The sequence below is a fragment of the Anguilla rostrata genome, chromosome 3 (genome assembly GCF_018555375.3).
Source record: "Anguilla rostrata isolate EN2019 chromosome 3, ASM1855537v3, whole genome shotgun sequence".
Lineage (NCBI taxonomy): Eukaryota > Metazoa > Chordata > Actinopteri > Anguilliformes > Anguillidae > Anguilla > Anguilla rostrata.
The window spans coordinates 23604659-23623020 of NC_057935.1; the positions used below are offsets into that span (position 1 = coordinate 23604659).

Sequence of the window (18362 nt, forward strand, 5' to 3'; positions counted from 1 at the left end):
GTTCAAAGGAAATACTTACACTGTGATTCAGCACGGGTTCTTTTTTTTTTACCACAGCACATATAAGTAGTACAGATCTTTAAAAATAAAATACCATGATATCTTTTTCAATAATGTTTTCAATAACTCATTGCCCCACTGAACTCTAGAAGGTGGGCAAGTAAATAGTTTGCAGTAAATGGCTGTGGTAGCAGTATGTTTCTATTACATTATAATTCATATTTTGTATCCATGCATTTATGCACTATAAAGGTTGCATGAAGGTCAGTAAAATTAGTATATGGAGGGTGTTTTCAACCTTTTCTGATCCAGGGACCCCCACTCAGATTCAAAAGCATAAAATTGGTTATACCTAATATATCTATGTATTGATTCAGGTGATTCATTATGATATTGGTTGGTTGAGCTAGGAAATGCTAGAGAATTGGTTAAAAGCTATGTTTCACATTTTCTTTTCATTTCAGATGGATATGATACGGTGTTTATTGAAGCAATTTCACTAATTAGCTAGTAATTCATGACATCATCAAAATCTAAAACCATAACACAGAACTAAATTATTTAGCTTCACTGACACTGTTTTTTTTTAACATGTGTTGTGCTGCCAACTTTCAAATGAATTAGGAAGGGATGATACTGTGATAGTAAGTCAGCTGTTGCTAATGCAGTGTAAATGTGTAATAGAATGAAGCTAATTTAGCATAGAATAGAATCAATACTAACATGTGTGACTCCATAATCATGTAGCGTTGTTCAAAACACGAGTTAGCAAATTAACAGCTGCAAATGAACTGCTCGGCAGGCTAGCCGTATCTCTTTTTGAACAGATTGGTAGATAAGCATCATAGTTCACGACTCACTGCAGACCCACCCGTTTCGATTATACAATTCAGCGGTTGCCGTCATCATATGAAATGCACCGTCTACCATCTACAGTTGCACATTATTTGTGTGCTACAGTGCACAATTGATGGGTTATGACAATTTGTCCTTGCAGTGCCATCATATCGTGACTAAGGCTCTCTCGTGCTAACTGTCAAATTCAGTACCTGTTCTACTGCTTCACAATTCAAAGTGTCATCCAATATTGCATGACTGCCTGGTATAATAAGGTTCCGATCCAGGCAAGGTCAAGAATTTGGTGTCACCCATGACTAGCATCAAAGTTATTTGACTTACCTATAGAGAAGGGCTTCCAGGATAGTGATTAGAAGTGTATGTGAGCTGGCCCTCCACAGACCACACCCATCTGACTTGATGGCAGATGTTCACATTGTGGGTTTAAAACTCATGTACCACCTTGTCTTTAATAATATTGTTTAAAATGTGTTTTTTGGATTTTTTATTTTGACTATTATAGAGATGCAGCTGTGATGCAGCAAATTTCTCTGTACAACAGGCAATGAAGATCTATCTACAGTATCCATCTATCTATCAATCATCTAAACTGAATTATCATTACTCTGAATGTATGTAGTCTTACAGTAATAACACTTTATTATATAATTTAATTTATAACCTTCATGCCCTTTACATGGAAAGTACAATGTAAGCTATGGGTAGGTATAATTTCTAGCCTATATATATATAAAGCTTTACAGATGATGTACAATAATCAAATAGAAAATAAATAGATCAATGAACTGCATGCCTTCGGATCCTGTCACTTTGAGTGACAGGTGACACAGGGAACAAACAGTTCAAGGAGAAGGCCACATGCCAGTATCGACCAGTGATACTGTAGGGGTGCATTTATTATAGGAGCAATGAAGTTGAGGCTCAAAATAATCAGGATTGTGATTTAATTTTTTTCCCCAAAACAATTTATTTAAAGGTTTATGTTTATACATGTAGTGTGATGTTGTGGTCAAATATATTCCTGGTGTGTCTTGCATGTGTGTGTGTGTGATGAATGTGGAATACAGTAAGACTTCTGTGAGAGGGGTATGGAGGAATCTGAAGTGGGAGAGAGTCGTGAGAGGCCTAAGACTTATAGAGTGACCCCTACAGACCTCTGCAATTAATATGTTCATAGTATTTTTTTATTTTTTTGCAGGGATAGTAACCTGGACCAGAATAAAATAACTGTAGATTGTTTACAGCAGGGAATGAAAAAAAAAGTATTCAGTTTTATTCTTAAGGGCAGACATTTCAAAATGCTACACAAAGTCATCCGATGCTGTCATTGTAGAAATAGATCTTTTGTGACTGTGATGAGGCAGCTTGAACTCTAGACCCGATAGATATACAGATAAAATAGACACAGATTTGCAGAATGAATCCATGCCACAGAGAGGTGAGGCTACTATGCGCCACAATGAATCATTTCAAAACCATATTTTTTAAATAATAATATTAATTTAATTTGAGTCGTTTTCTCATTCTCAAGCCAGAGGTCCCCAGTCTTATCTGAGAAGGACCAGCATGTGTGCGGGGTTTTGTTGTAGCAGAGCACGACTACACCCGATTCAACTAATTAACCAATCATAGTCATCAATCAAGGCTGAGATTAGTTGAATCAGGTGTTTTTTTTTTTTTTTGTAACCGCCTCTACCCAAACCAACTTTTCTCATGTAAGATAAGCAGCACTAAAATTTTGTGATTAACAATATAAAATTAAAATAAAATATGCATTGCAAACACAACCACTGAGCACTCATTGAATCAATATATTCCGTTTTAAATAGCATCTATTTACGAATCATTTTATTTTTAGAAATAGGGTGAAACATTTTTAACACCATCGCTTGCGAACAAATTAGTCAAAGCCTTTTTTTATTTTGTCGTTCACTTCTGCAACATGGAAGTAATGATGCTAAAGAATGCTAGCATCTTTAAATGCAAACCACGGTTGCTCTGCCTCAGGCCGTGGTCTAAAGCAGATGCCGTGCACCTTCACCCACACTCCGCCTACTGAGGAGCAGTCATGTTCTGAGGGCAGATTCCCTGTTCCAGCTGCTCTCACGCAGATAGAGAACCGCAAACAATGTAGGAGTGCAGGAAACGCAAGACGAGAAGACTCGCTTTTGAGAGTGGCGCTGTATTTCTGCTCAGGAAGAAACAAGTGAATAAATTCACCACTGCACAGAGGAATGAATCAGCAAGGCCTTGCATGAAAATCTGTTACATTAGCATTTCAATGTCTTACCGTTCAATTCAATTACCATTCTGTGGATTTGATTATCCCTCTGTATACTCATTTTATTTGTTGTTGGTTTTTGCATGATTTCCTTGATTATTCTCCCTGGAAAATGGACGACCATCAATTTGTACATTACAGAGCCCATTTATAAAGCTGGACCTACGCTGGTGGGACTAAGTGGAACACTTGGCCAATTCTTAAGGATGTAACACCAGTCCAGTGCCATGGCTGGATTCAAACCCTCGACTCTCAAATACAGGCAGCACTGTTCCACACTATTAGCATTATTCATTTCACGCATTTGCCACTTGACAAATATCAGTTTGTTCATTTACATAGGGCATTGCAGGAGAAGCATGAGGTCCTTATTCAATATGCTGCATGTCTAATAATACTTCAATGCATTAATCTAATACTACATTAACCAAATGACATTGGAGAAAAAAAAAAGTTCCATCATATCACAAACATTATATTGTTGCCCCTTCTCAGGGGGTTGACAAAGATGTTTTCAAATTTTCACAGCATCTAAAGCAGGGGTGTCAAACTGAATTCACAGGGGGCCGCAGTGTCTGCGGGTTTTACTGGTTTCCTTTCAGTCAGAAGCCAGTTAGGACCTTGAGTTGCTGAGAGCACCCCAAAAACCAGCAGACACTGTGACCCTTCAGGACTGCGAGTTTGACATGTGTGATCTGAAGAAGTATTTCAAATCTGTAGTTGACCGAGGTCTGTTTACAGTACGGACCAGGCTGGACCACAGGCAAAGGTTCCTCTCTGTTCAGCTAACTGAAGTTAGTGAGAGGGTGACCCTACCCCAACGCACGCATCACATGAACGTGCATTCTGGCTCCTCTTCACAGGCCCAGGGCAGCAGTGAGAGCCACAACAGCAATACTGTGGCAGACCATTGGAAAGAGATATATTGCATCATTAACCAGAGAGAATGAGAACAAAGTGAACAGGCCAACACTTACTGTCGGACTGAAAGTGAGCAGAGATGTGCTCCCAGGAACAAAGACACAGACTTTTTTTCCCCTTTGTTTTTTGAGGTGAGCTGGGAAAGAAAATCCACGAAGCAGGAAATGACCTATAAGCAAAATCTGGATCCTTTATAAAAAATCAGGTTTTGTTTTCGGGTGTGAATCTGTTTAACATTAATCATTCTCTTGGTTTCACAGATAATCGTCTACAGTTACACCATATTGGCTGCATGTTTTTTGTTTGCTCATCTGCTTTTTTGTGTCCCAAACAATCTCTTCAGTTAAAAGCAGCTGAAGGGCTGGAAATATTTCACATTTTCTAACCTGCTCTCTGATAAATGTGAAGTTATATCTGAAGAGAAAATACAGAATAAATGGAGTAAGACCACCTCTTGAACTGTCTGGCTGGCAACTTTACACACTTGTGTGCACTTGCACAATCTAGCAATGATAGGCTACATCCCAATCCAGTTTTTGCTCAACCCACACACACTTCAATTGCAAATTTCACTTGAGAGGATGTGACGCACACACCAACAGAACAGGAGTATACACTTACGTTTAGCGAGTGGGAGGGAACAAGGAATTGAGACCCACTTCTCCCCATCTGTACTCGCAAGTTTCCCTTGGGAGATAGACTTACTGCTGCATAAAGCTTTAATCAGTTGCATAGCATGGGATGTCAAACTAGGCCTTCGGGAACCTTACCTTTAGATGGATGATTAGCCTGCTCAGAACCTGTTTCCATTTACATTTCTTGATATATCAATCATGCAATTAATCAACTCAATAACAAATATCAATAAATATCACGAATGTGTGTGTGCTAGCACTTTTTTATGTCATAAAATTGTGAAGCATTTCAATATATATTGTGACAGCTGGGGTGCAGAAGAAAGGGAGCATGAAGCATTACCATTAAACTGATCAGTACTCAGCCTGTTTCCATTTACTTTGCTCGATTAACAATCAAACAATTACTACATTGAACAATCAAGACCAATGTGTAACCTATAATGATTAAGAAATGATAATGACAAAGAGATAACTACAACATGTGATTGTTAACTAGGGTGGCAATGATCTGAATAATTAATTAGCAAAAAATCCCATGGTTTCTCTGAATTGTATGTCACGTTAATGTAGCATTTTCTTCTCACCATAGGTGAAGAATTTAATTAAAGACAGCACTTGACTTCGTTAAAACATTTTAAACAATAGGAAGTATAAATTTAAAGAGGAAAACCTCTTGTTAATTGTTTTGAACCACCATTGAGTGCAACACCTAATTCAGGCTAGAAAAACAAATTGACAAAAATCTGCTGTTCCTTGAGAAATTAAACGGCAGAATCTTCGCATAACATATGAAGACATCTTATAGCATGATAAATGTGGATATAGGACAATTTTGCACACATTTATTATGCAAAAAACAATAATCTCAAAAAACAAATTGGTAATCATATTGTGTGAATCCATTGTTTGTTAATCAAGCAAAGTACAAGGAAAAAGACAGAGTAATAGTCCATTTAAAGATGAGATTACAGAGGGCCTGGTTTTACATCCTGTCAACGGTACACCACTGGCTTTACATCCAACGGTACACCACAGATGCCAATATACTGGTCTACATATATTGAGAAAATATATGTCTGTTTTAGAAGGGAGAATGGGAGATAGGGGCTGAGAATCAGTCATGTCCTGCTGCAATACCATTAAAGGTAGATGAGTAGGGTGGAGGTGGATTGGTCAGGGCTCAGGGGAAGCCGATACCGTGGTAAAAATTGCCCGCTGATTAACTGGAAAGAACTGGGTGATCTTTTCAGCCAAGAAGAGAAGGATTTGGTTTGCACCTCAGCAGCTCTTGGCAGAAGGATGCTGTCTCTTTAAGGCTGAGGCGATTTAGTCTCGGCCCCAGCAGGGGCCTGGCTCTCCCAGGTACACCTGGCTCCGCAGGATGGGGAGGTTCTGGCGCCGGTCCAAATCTCCCAGGATGCACTGCTCACAAACTGGCAGCCGCCTCTTTGTGAGACTGTCAGTGGATGCTGCCCAGAGCGGAAGACTGGGGGTGTGGAAGACTATGGAGAAGATTGAGAGGGAAACCCTGAAAGCATTTAATTAACATATGTAAAACCCCGCCTCCTCCAGAGAACACTACAATATGAAAGGTTATCTACGCAATGCCTATGGTCTAATTGAGTTTGATGCTCAAGTTTGGAGCTCATGCTCAGACTTGAAAATGTTATGGAATGAGGTAATACATTTGTGTGGGGTTTTGGTCAGAAAAGAATTGTCAGGAATCTGCAGGAGCATTGTCAACTTTTTCTGATATTTAAGTAGTTAAAACATATGTTGAGATGTTCAACAAAACATGTTAAACGTGCAATCATGAAAAAAAAGAAGAAAAAAAAAACACATCTGCAGGAATATTATTCGGATCTAAGGGGTTTTAATCTGTTGCTAACAGTGTTAGCAGTGCACCCCAATCATCTTCTCAATCATTTCCATCATTGCTCATTCATGACTGGAAAAAACAGGTGCATGCATAAAGTATTTTCACTTAAGTCATAAGAGGCTGTTTAAATACAGTTACAAATAACCTACTTGCCTAACTCTTTGTTTCATTTGTTTCTAATTGGGAAAAAGCTGGAGGGCACTATGGTAGAGCAATGAACTGTGAAGAGAAACTCAGTTCACTCCCTCTGCAGTCACATACCTTCAAATTTATTAACATAATGAGGGTACGTATGGTCAGTCCTGAGATCTTTTTGTGAAGAAAACAATAACATTTGTGCGTTTTAATTGTTATGTTTTATGAACTATGCATTATGTATTCTTAAAATAATACATTTAAAAATATTAGTAGGCTGGATACATATGACTATTGTCATCAGTGGGGATGATAGAGCATGTGATATTCCCCATATTCCAACTGTGCTGTTCTCTGTTCTCCAGCTAATTGAGGGGTTCAATCCATGGCATGTTACTAGAAGAGAGCTGAGATAGAAAAGGTGATAATGTAGAGACAGGTAGAATGCATTTTATTATCCTACGGTGTAGGTGATACTGCACCTCTTCAAATAGAAAATATGCGTAAGAATTACTGGACGATAAATATTGCCATAGCTTTCCCACAGCTTTTTCACACTGCGTTGTAGTAAGAACTGAATCCGCTCAATCCTGCATTGTGTTCTCGCCATCACTGCGGGCGTGACTATGGGTCCCTATAGGGGCGGTTGTGGGGGGTGGAGGTATTTTCACCCATGGAGGAACAGAGCTGGATTTATCATTTCCCCACATCACCGCTCCATGGGTGGCTGAGCACAGTGCTGGAGGAAGGGGCTTAATGGGAATGAATTAATTAATAGGCCTCCCCCCTCCAGGCCACTACTCCCAGATTGTTCCAGAATCACAAAGGAAGAGGGCTTCTCCGTATGAAAGAGAGGTGGGAAACGGAGGAACAGGGCGATTAGCAATAGACTGTAGCTGCGGCTAAAGGACTGACTCGAGCCCGGGGAGAACGAACGTCGACCCGAGGCACGCTGGGAGCTGGCCGCGCCCGAACGGATGTTGTGAGGGACGATGCTTCTCGCCGCGTGCCATTTGGAAACGCTGCTCCACTATCTGGCTCTCCGCGGTGGCTGTCCCCCGGGAGACCGGGTGCAGATAAGTTATTCAATTAAAGGTGCATTATTGGGTGGCCACCTCTGAGAGCTGAGATGCTGATAAGGTAGCGATTATGCAGCCCTGCATTCCTCCGTGTCCCCTCTGACATGTCCCGCTCTAACGACTGCCTGAGGGGGGAGGGTAGGAGCAAAGGAGGGGCTGGACACTGAAAGGTGGAGAAGGGACAGAGAAAAACAGGTTTATCAAAGCCCACTGACTCTGGCAAAGATCTCCCACTCAAGAAGCTGCTGGAGGGGTAGTAGTTGTACAGAGAAATTAACTGACAAAAAATATTTTGGACTGCATTCAAATGTTAATCTTTTTTTTTGTTGGAGAAATGTTGTCAGTCTTTCTTATCTCCATTGACAGTATGCCAAGAATATGTCAATGGTAGTAGAACGGATTGTAATTTTATTTTTACAGCTATTGAAATGTTTCTTTTAGTTTCAAAAGGCCAGACACCTGCATTTTGCATGTATCACAACAGAGTTTACCTAGAGTGCTTACATCACAGATCAATGTCTTGCGAAACTCAGTAACAGAGTGAAATTTCTATGCTAATTTCTCGTAGACACCCAGGTGGCTGGGGGATATTTCCAGAGAAATGAGGGGAATTATAGCACTGGAACAGGACTGTCAATGTCTTTCTGCCAGTGGCTGAAGTGCTCTCAGTTTGTGCCCTGAGTGAAATGGCAAAATATAAATAGATAGATAGATAGATAGATGCCAGATGCATGCATGCATACATACATACATACATACATACTGTACATACATGCCTAAAAACATACTGTTGTCTCTCAGACTGGATATCCATTCCATAGGTAGAACAGGTAACTTGACAAATACAGATTCACACAACTGTGGAAAGTGAAGTACCCACAACTGACAGCTCGCGGTGCCTGAATCTCGAATGGCAAAGAGGATGCTGGAGCTGAGAGGAGATGGTGCCTCATCTGTTGTGCAGAGAATACAAATAGGTCAGCATTGTAAAGGCGGGGCAGCCCGGGCGTGAGCCTCTGCCAGATGAATTCCTCTGTCGCTCTCGATATCGATGGCCATCTGGTGTAAATGTGGGAACGTCAGACGTGATGTCTGGGGAGGTACCTGGGGAGCTGACGTGAGCCTGTAAAAAAACCACAGATTCTTCAGACTCACCAGATACTGAGCCCCTGTGTTCTTTCCACCATCTCTGCTTTTTTAACTGCATGAGATTTTGATTGGCCCCCAGAATTAGCAATGCCATATTATATTATAGAATGTCCACTGCCACAGTATTGTAGTTGGCTATGTCTCTTGGCGAATTTTCAAATTTGTCAAACTGGAATTTTTTTTTTGGGCTTCGTCTGAGGACAATGTTAAAATAGAGAGTTGAGTATCTGGTGGTTATATAGAATCTGTGGTAAAGCCAGTAAAATGCAGCTGGATCACTCTTTCTTTGGGACTGTATGCCCTGTCTGCACCTACTGTGATATCTTGTACCTCAATGACAAACATTCTGCCCCATGATCTAATTGTATTTCACACCACTGATTCCTTATAAGTGCAATGGGGTTCAGTCATAAGATGAGACACAGTGGTATTTACAGCTTTTATATGCAATGCCAGAGACAAACATTATGCTATGCTCTTATGTTTTTTTTTTTTCACTGCTGCTCTGTATTGATTTTTTATTATTCAGTTTGCCTTTATAATACCATATTCCTGTCACATAATTATTTGGATGCATTGGACATGCACCGTTATGTCTCATATCTGAATCGAGATTAATCATATTGCTGCAATTACTGAGGACAGAGTAAATGTGAGTGTAGGTCAATGTGGTGTTATCTTACATAACAGATCCTGCAAGTGAATATGCACAATTACCCACATCTTTATCCCTGTCCAATGTGTGGACAATCTTTGTAATTTGCATATATACTGACAGTCATAAAATAAAACATTTTTATGGACTGTCCATTCATTTACATTTGGCAGACAACCTTGACTCACATTACAGACTGGGTGATACAGCCTGCTTGTGATTGAGGCAGTCTACTTGATTGCCTCTGTAAATCTAACCATGATTCTCCTGTATGCTTATTGAATGTTTATTCTCATAAATGTAGTGTGAATAATAATAATAGTAGTAATAATAGTCTGTATTGCTGTTATTTGTAATTAAACGTGTTCATATAGGAGAGGAATCAAATGCTGTATGACACAAAAATGATTCACATTTTTCACAATAAGTACGCTCATTTATTGTCATGGTGTGACACTGACTAATAATTTTCGTGCTGGGAAGATCTTTGTTTATTGTGAGTGAAATACTGTATCTGGGTATTTGAAATACTTTGTACTTCTCTTCTACTGCACCTACATTACAGTTAGGGTGTAATTTGTTAAGGTGTACATACTGTAAGTTCTCCATTTGCAAAAAAAAAAAATATTTCATCCCCAAGTGGTAAATGGACTGCATTTATATAGCGCTTTTATCCAAAGCGCTTTACAATTGATGCCTCTCATTCGCCAGAGCAGTTAGGGGTTAGGGGTTAGGTGTCTTGCTCAAGGACACTTCGACATGCCCAGGGCGGGGTTTGAACCGGCAACCCTCCGACTGCCAGACAATCAGTCTTACCTCCTGAGCTATGTCGCAAGTGCTGGCTGAAAGTGTTATTCTAAGCCAATTGTGTCTATAGATGTTTGAATTACAGTTATGAAATTATTAATTATATTTCTTGATGTATCCTCAGTTGTATATATGTTACATACATATTTGTGTGTGTGTGTGTGTGTATATATATATACACACACACTTATGCAAAAATAACACCAAAAATTAAATAAACGCAGTGTGTGTACATCACAATACAGATGTTTTCTTGGTTAGAACTACATAATACAGACAGTTGAGATGTAGAACTATTAGGGGTATGGGAGAGACGATCACCCAGGCTGTAGATACAAAGGATTACATTTTATATCTACAGAATCTGCAGCTGCTGTATCTACAGCTGCTTGGCAACTATACTAATGCATTTTAAAGAGTAGCATGTGGAGAACTGAGAGGACAGCTCTTGAAGAAGGCAAAGAGAAGGAAGGCCTGGTCTACACACTGACTGACTGAAAGATGAGAGCATAATCCTACTCTTCAATCAATCAATCAGGTATCCAGATCTGGAAACATCATTTATCTAATTAGCTCAGTTGCCCAGGTAGTAATTCATGGCACAACAGATTTCCAGAGTTTCCAAAATTTTTTTTAATATACTGCACAAGAGCATCATCTACAATAGACCTTCAGCTGAAATATACCGTGGTATCACAGCTATACATTGGATATAGAAAATACGTACATTCAGTGAATACGGCATGTCCCTGGTCCTGTACACACGTCAGTCAAAACTTGTCTCTTTGATTAAACTAACATATAGCTGTGGAAGTTAATGCAGACAGATATCTGCAAAAAGTTATGGTAATCCTTGGTTATATGTAATTTTCTCTGAGCCTTTACTCATTTAAATCTTGACAAAGCAGCGTGTCTGGCAGTAGTGCACAAGCACTTAATGAAATGCTCATTTCAGTCCCCCGGTCTCTTCTTTCCTGTGCCACACATGTCCCGTTGCTGCGATTATTTTAACTGGTGCCAGCAAATTGCTGTGACCTCTTTAATCTGGCCTGTGAAGAGGGGGCCCTCCACTTCTCCACAGCCCCTTTTAAAGCAGAAAAGTAGCTAGCAAAAGCAATGCTGTTGCCATGGCTACCTGCTGGCAGCCGCTGCTATGCGTGGAGAGCCCCCTACAATAAACAGCACTGGCTGTTCCCTACCCAAGCCCATGTGGGAGGGGTGGGCGGGAGGGGTGGGGGAGGGGGGGGCGGAGCTGCTAGGAAACAAGGAAAGGTCTCTCAGCTACAAGAGACACTAAGCTGGGGTTGGCCAGAAAAAGACCAACAAGGAGCAAAACAGGACCTCTATGTTATTTCCCCTGCCTCAAAAGTTTCTTTTTTTGTGATTTAGGATTTATTCCCATGTCAACACGATCAGTGTTAATGTGTAATCCAAGTGCACTTGATGCCCTCTGTTTTCTCAAAAGTGAATAATATTAAAGACTGTAGTCCCAAACGATTTGCTTCCATGTCGAATTTTGATCTCTGACACAGTTCACTGATATAGTGCAAGTAGTCATTATCTGAGTTTTAAAAATGTGGAAATTTATGGTTGTGCTTGTTGTGCTCATCAGTGTGCACATGCTTATAATGTTACATAATGCTTGCCACTTCACTTGCACAGAGTTCCATTGTATTCCAGACAGGTACTTAAGCAAATCAGGTTAATGACAGGCTCCCTTTTGTTGAGAAGAGGCCTAGAAAGTAAGATGATCCAGGCAATTCAAACTGCTTTTCTCTAGGTAGCTGAAAGCTTATATGAACTGTTACTTTCAGGATATTTTTCATGAGACACAAAATATACCCCAAATCTTCAAGATAGAATTCAGTGCTAACTGTGGCTGGTTGACCCTCACGCCCACACTTGGGCGGGATCCATGCCTCATTGCTTTGTAGTGACCCCTGCTGGATGATCGTGCGCCTGCGGTCTGCTTGCTAAAGCTAAATGTTACAGGTGTCCTCCTTCAACATCCTCCTCCAACTCAGGTCTGTACAAGCTTGGTTTTTGAGTTGTGGGGTGAAAAGATGCAGCAGGCATCATCACTTGCTTTGGAAGTGAGTGCATGCTTGTGTACACTCCCCTGCATTGGCTAAGACGATTTCTGTATTGCAGCTGTTTATGATTGGGCATTCCAAATTGGGGTGAAAATGGGGAAAAAGCACCTGTTAAACACTTTTTTTCAGAAATGTTTTGCATAAAGACAGCCATTTTGTAAGAAATAGCTGTATAACTGTACTCTGTGTGTGTGTGTGCATGTGTGCGTGTGTGAGTGAGTGATATGGGGAAGAGTACATGGTTGCTATTGGACACTGAGGCACTGGTCAGGTTTCAGCTGCCACCCTGCAGTGCCTGACTGACCTTGGTACAGCTGGTGAGACTTTTAGTTTACAGTTGTAGTGCTTGAGTTCCTCATGGGGGGGAGTGGGGGCTTTTGCTTGTGCAGGCATGAACAGACATCTGAAAATGGAGAGCTGGAGAGGACAGATGTCTCATCTCTCTCTTCACTCAAATGGCAGATGTACTGTACTGTATATTGCTGCTGAATATATGTCCTCTCTCTCTTTGAAAACATTTTCATGGAATGTCTGTGAATTTGCATAGTATTACCAATGAAGAAGAAGAAGAAAACAACAAAAACAACAATAAAATCAACAACAACTTATATGACACTTTGCACTTAAAAAAAGAAGAAAGAAAACACTAGAAGGCTAGCAAATAGTCAAATTTCAGAATACAAAAGTAATATAAACAGGGATTGCAAAAACAGTGCAGGCATGAATTCAATGTTGATGTATTTCAGCAAAACTGAAACATGTGAGTCCTATTGGGGGTCGGAGCATGAGGCACTGCTCTGAAATGGTTTGCTTCCTGCAGCACTTCTTTGATTGCTCTTACCAAGTCATGTGGAGAGACCCCTTTCTCAACCTCTCCCTCACCTTGCAGGAGTTCCACAGGGATTAGAGCTTGGCTCTCATCTGTTTTATTCTGAATCACTTAAAATGTTGTTTGTGTCCATAGCTAGCACTGTAAACTGAGAGAGCTTGGTTGGGATCATTGAGCACAGCAGATTGTTTCTCAAAAAGGCTTGTTCTCTCAGTTTTTCACCACCGCAATTCCCATCTCTTGGTCCAGGGCCCTATATTATCTTGCTTTTCCATCACATGAACTAACCCCATAACACCATTGCAAGACATCTATTTCCTAAAACCTTTAGCTTCTTTGTTTGCACAAACTTCAAGGCCTGGAGCATCCCTAATAGATTTTCAAGAGTCCTTCATACCTGCAGAACAGTAATAGGCTTGTACAGTAACAGATATCAAAGAGTCGGAGTACATTTCAATTCAGTCACTTCAGGAAACAATTTGAAATTCAATTCATTCACTGGAAAACAAAACTATAGACCATTATGGGAATTCTCAGTTCATGAATTGAATTCTAAACGTATGCCCCTACACAAGCAGCCAAACAGATTGCTCCACAACCTATGGTTATTGGTAAATGGTAAAATGGACTGCATTTATATAACGCTTTTATCCAAAGCGCTTTACAATTGATGCCTCTCATTCGCCAGAGCAGTTAGGGGTTAGGTGTCTTGCTCAAGGACACTTCGACATGCCCAGGGCGGGGTTTGAACCGGCAACCCTCCGACTGCCAGACAATCGCTCTTACCTCCTGAGCTATGTCGCCCCTTTATCCATTGTGTGGCCACACCTCCAGGACAAGTCATTTTCCTTACCTGATATTTTAATTGGTTTCCTTAAAAGGCCAAATCATGTGTCCATGAACTAGTATGTGGTTACTGCAACCCCCAAGAAAAAGATGGATTTAATGTAGCCCCTTACTGGTAATTGTGAGGCATTATACTGTAGCAGTATGGTGGTTCCTCCATTTGTTTTTTATGTTCCAACATTATGCTGTTGTTCTTGTTACTCCTGTGATTTGAATGTTTTTAATTCATTACCATGGTGACCTCGCAAGTCCCTCTGGATCAGTGTATGCTAGAAAATTAATTATTAAACAAAACAAAATATGTATATTTCCCTGTGTTTGCAAGAGTGCACAGCCATTTCTGATTTCATATTGCAGCTCGTTTATGTCTGTACTCTCAAGAAGTCAAAACTTTACTCCATATTGTTGGCTCTTCATTAGTAATGATTCTAATGTAATGAGTTTAATATTTAGCTGTTCTAAACTGCCACTATACATATTTAAAAGACACCCAAAGACCATACTCTCAGAGATTCACTGTTCTCGTAAGCTATTTTGAACAATGGCATCTTTTCTTAGATCCATATTTACTGGTTTTGGTGGCTGAATGTTTTCTTGTGTTGTTTAAATCATTTGAGCCCGCTAGTGCTGCTTCTCTCCTGAGGCGACTTAATCTCCCTCACTGGCTGCACTGTGGACGTCTCAATAGTCATGAATGATGACACATCTGGAACTCTCTCACCATTGGAATTCAGTGCCATAATCTATTGATTTTTCAGATCCAAATACTAAAAGAATAAATAAATAAATAAATAATCACACTTTGTAGTCAGTATATTTAATCAGTAACAAATTAATAGCTTTAAAAACAACCTGCACAGTAAAATTTTCAGTGTTAAATCAACTCTTACAGAGTATATATGGTCCCTACTGGACTCATATGTACTCTGTTACGCCCAATTCACACTATCAATCGACTTGGTCGCGTATGGCGGAAAATGCGGCGTTTTCTGCCTCTCTGGTGCAACACCAATAAGTTACCGATTGTAAAAATAATTTTAATGATTTCTTGAATTTGCACGTTAATTATGCATTGTTGATGATGAAAAATCTATTTAGTTATATTCATCCCATAGACATATCCTATATGGTGGTAATTCTAGAAAATTATACATGCAGTGGCGGAAGGGTGGCAAGGTGAAATTTTGGGGTGGGATGATGACTGTTATAAATTCAGGCTGGCTACTGTATGTACAATATCCACTTGTGAATGCCAAAGCTAAATTGTATGATAAAGAACACTTGTTTTACATTGAATATCTTAGTTGCATCAACACTGAGTTAGCTAAGCAGCAAGGTGTTAATGTGTGCAATATTTATTCAATTTAGCAAGTGTCGACAAGTATATTGTCTCTTCATATAGGAACTCAAATGAAAGAAGACAGCTTTGCTACAAATTAAACGATAGCTGCGGTTTTGAGACAAATGGAGTAGACAAACAAGCTAGCTTCATGTCTGGTGGTCCTTTGTATCCGCGTTGTGCATTCAAATCATATATGACAAACCATGTTCACAAGTATCTTGATCTGCGTTCAAGTGAGAAGCGCAGCGTTTGACTCACGAATTGGGAGGGGGACTCTGGAAAGGGTGGACTCTAATCATACAGAATTGTGTAGTTTTATAAGCTGTTCTTCCATGATGCCACAACAGAAAAGAGCATGGATTGTAGGAATACTTTTTTTGAATACTTTCTACTCACTGTATGTTGCTGCTCTTCATAGACTTTGAATGGAATCTTGTCGCTGTGTTGCTGTGGCAAGTTGATAGTGTGAATTGGGCATTGGAGTTGAATTAGTAGTGGACATTTTACTGTGTATAGCTTTGTCATGTCACAATGCAAGCATGTTCTGGGGCTTGGACTCAAGTGCAGAGAAGACTCAAAGACTCAATACCAAGATGCTGCAGGCAAGAACACAGGAGAAAGCTAAGAACACTGGAAAAATAGAAATAAAAACACTGGAACTATGGGACGAAACCATCAAAAAACACAAGAGGCAAAAACACTGGAAAGGCACAAGAAGCTAGAGTGCAAAGGGCTAACACGAAACTGGGCAGGAATGCTAAGACTCAGCAGGGAACATAGGAGAAACAGGGAAGGAAATACACAGGGGCGCACCTGAAGACAATCACCAGAGCATGCAGACAAAAGAGACTAAATGAGGATCAATAATTAAATAATCACAAACAATCAACTCAGATGACACATGAAACAGGGAACACAAGGAAACAGGCGGCCTCTAACGGCTGTCAGGTGGAACTCATGATATACCATGCCTTTATTTTTCTTTATGCATGGTCAACTCAAATCTATAGATTCTACTTTTTCATATACACATACATTGCAATTATTTCTCTGCCTCATTATGTACCTATTCTACATTAACTGACACCGGCATGTCCTAATGGACTGGATCTAGCATTCAGGGCACAGGGACGTGAAAGAGTAATAGTAGACACCAGGGGGTCTCCATGGCTAAGGTTCCATATTGCCAGCAGTTTTCACCAGACAACCATCACCCCCATCAACAATTTACCAATGTTTTTAAACACTTTTATAAAAAACTATTAAAATACATAAACCAAGGTTCCCAAGCACAGACCCATTGGGTGAGCAAGCTGGGCTCTCAGTTAATTAAAGTTTTAATTACGGTTTATTGATCTGTTAACTGAAACCTGATTTGGCTTTGATCAGCAAGTCACTTGAAAAGTGAACCTGGGTCGATATAAAGCTGTTAGTTTGGTAAGACTTTACTGGAAAAATATGTCAAAAAGCCAGCACAACATATTACAACTCCTATCCTAACCAGACATGGCAGTTTTACAGCGAATGTGTCATAGCAGTGTAATGATGTATGTTCTGTATTTTACAAAAACAGATGAACAATGACACAATCAAAATTATCATGGGATACATTATGGTGCTGTTATTGCACTTTTACAAGTTGTAATATGTTGTCATAAGCTGGTTACAACATGTTATATCCTGCTTATGACAGCCTTATGTAGGCCAGGGGTGGGCAATTCCGGTCCTGGAGGGCCGGTGTGTACGCAGGCTTTTGTTTCCACCTATTGCCCTGGGTAAATGAGCTGACTGATTGTATAAACCAACACTGGTTCACTCGTAGATTAGATTACAGAAAAAAAAAATTCATACAGGGACATAAGAACAGTCTTCGGGTGTCATTCACATGCTTATCAAGGAATGAAGCAAAAATGTCAGATGGCGTAAATGTTAGGGCTAATTGCATAATTAAGGCCAGAAGTTGGCATGAAAACCAGAAACAGATATGGCCCTTGTTGCCCCCCTCTGCCTTATGACATATTATTCAATGTTACCATTTCTTCAAAAAGGAGACCTGTACAGGTGTTGAATTTTGAATGTGTGCATGTTTCTACTTATCTGAGCAGCTTTAGCTCCTTAGCTACACAAATTAGCAAGACAGGCTGGTATTCAGCTTTACCTATTACTGATCCATTATACATTGCAAAGTTTATTACACTTATAAAAGCTGAAATGAATCACCAACACCATTTTCATAAGCACTTTGTATGTTAACAAGAACATGTGGAATGAGACATATTACTTTTAATTTGTTCTACAGAAACATGTACTGTGATTATAAAAAATAAATATGTTAATGTAAGGAAAATTAACATGTAGCAGTAGTTGCAGTTTCAGCAGTAGTAATAGCTTTTTCAAGAGCTTCCTTTGTTTGATTGCTTTAATTTGTGTTACTGCATCATCATTTTATAAAGAAAGCATCATAAAAAAAGTATTATTATTATTATTATTATTATTACTATTGTAGTAGTAGTAGTAGTAGCAGCAGTAGTGGCAGTAGTAGCAGTAGCAGTAGAAGTATTAGTAGTGGTAGCAGTAGTAGTAGCAGTAGCACCAGTAAGCATGTGTGACCCTCAGAGCATGACTTTTACAAGTGCCATCATCTCTAGATGATTAAAACACACTTGCTCTTAAGATGTATCATCAAGGGACGCTTCACTAAAAGAAAAGTGTATTCTGGATGCCCACAGTATTTCATAAACAATAAAAGTATTGCATCATGCTCAGGGGTGTCATGCCAATAGGCATATTTATTATTCATAGCTGAAATCAATTACTCTCAAAGGTGCATTTTATGGTTTGTTTGTGTAT

At 39.7% G+C, this 18362-nt stretch overlaps 1 long non-coding RNA gene across 1 annotated transcript; it reads right to left on the bottom strand.

The window, feature by feature from the left end:
• Positions 1-2080: 2080 nt before the first annotated feature.
• Positions 2081-4839, bottom strand: LOC135250523 (uncharacterized). Its single transcript, XR_010328945.1, has 3 exons — positions 4682-4839; positions 3956-4036; positions 2081-3046 (listed from the first exon to the last, which is right to left on the bottom strand). It is a non-coding gene; the product is annotated as an uncharacterized LOC135250523 (long non-coding RNA).
• Positions 4840-18362: the final 13523 nt, after the last annotated feature.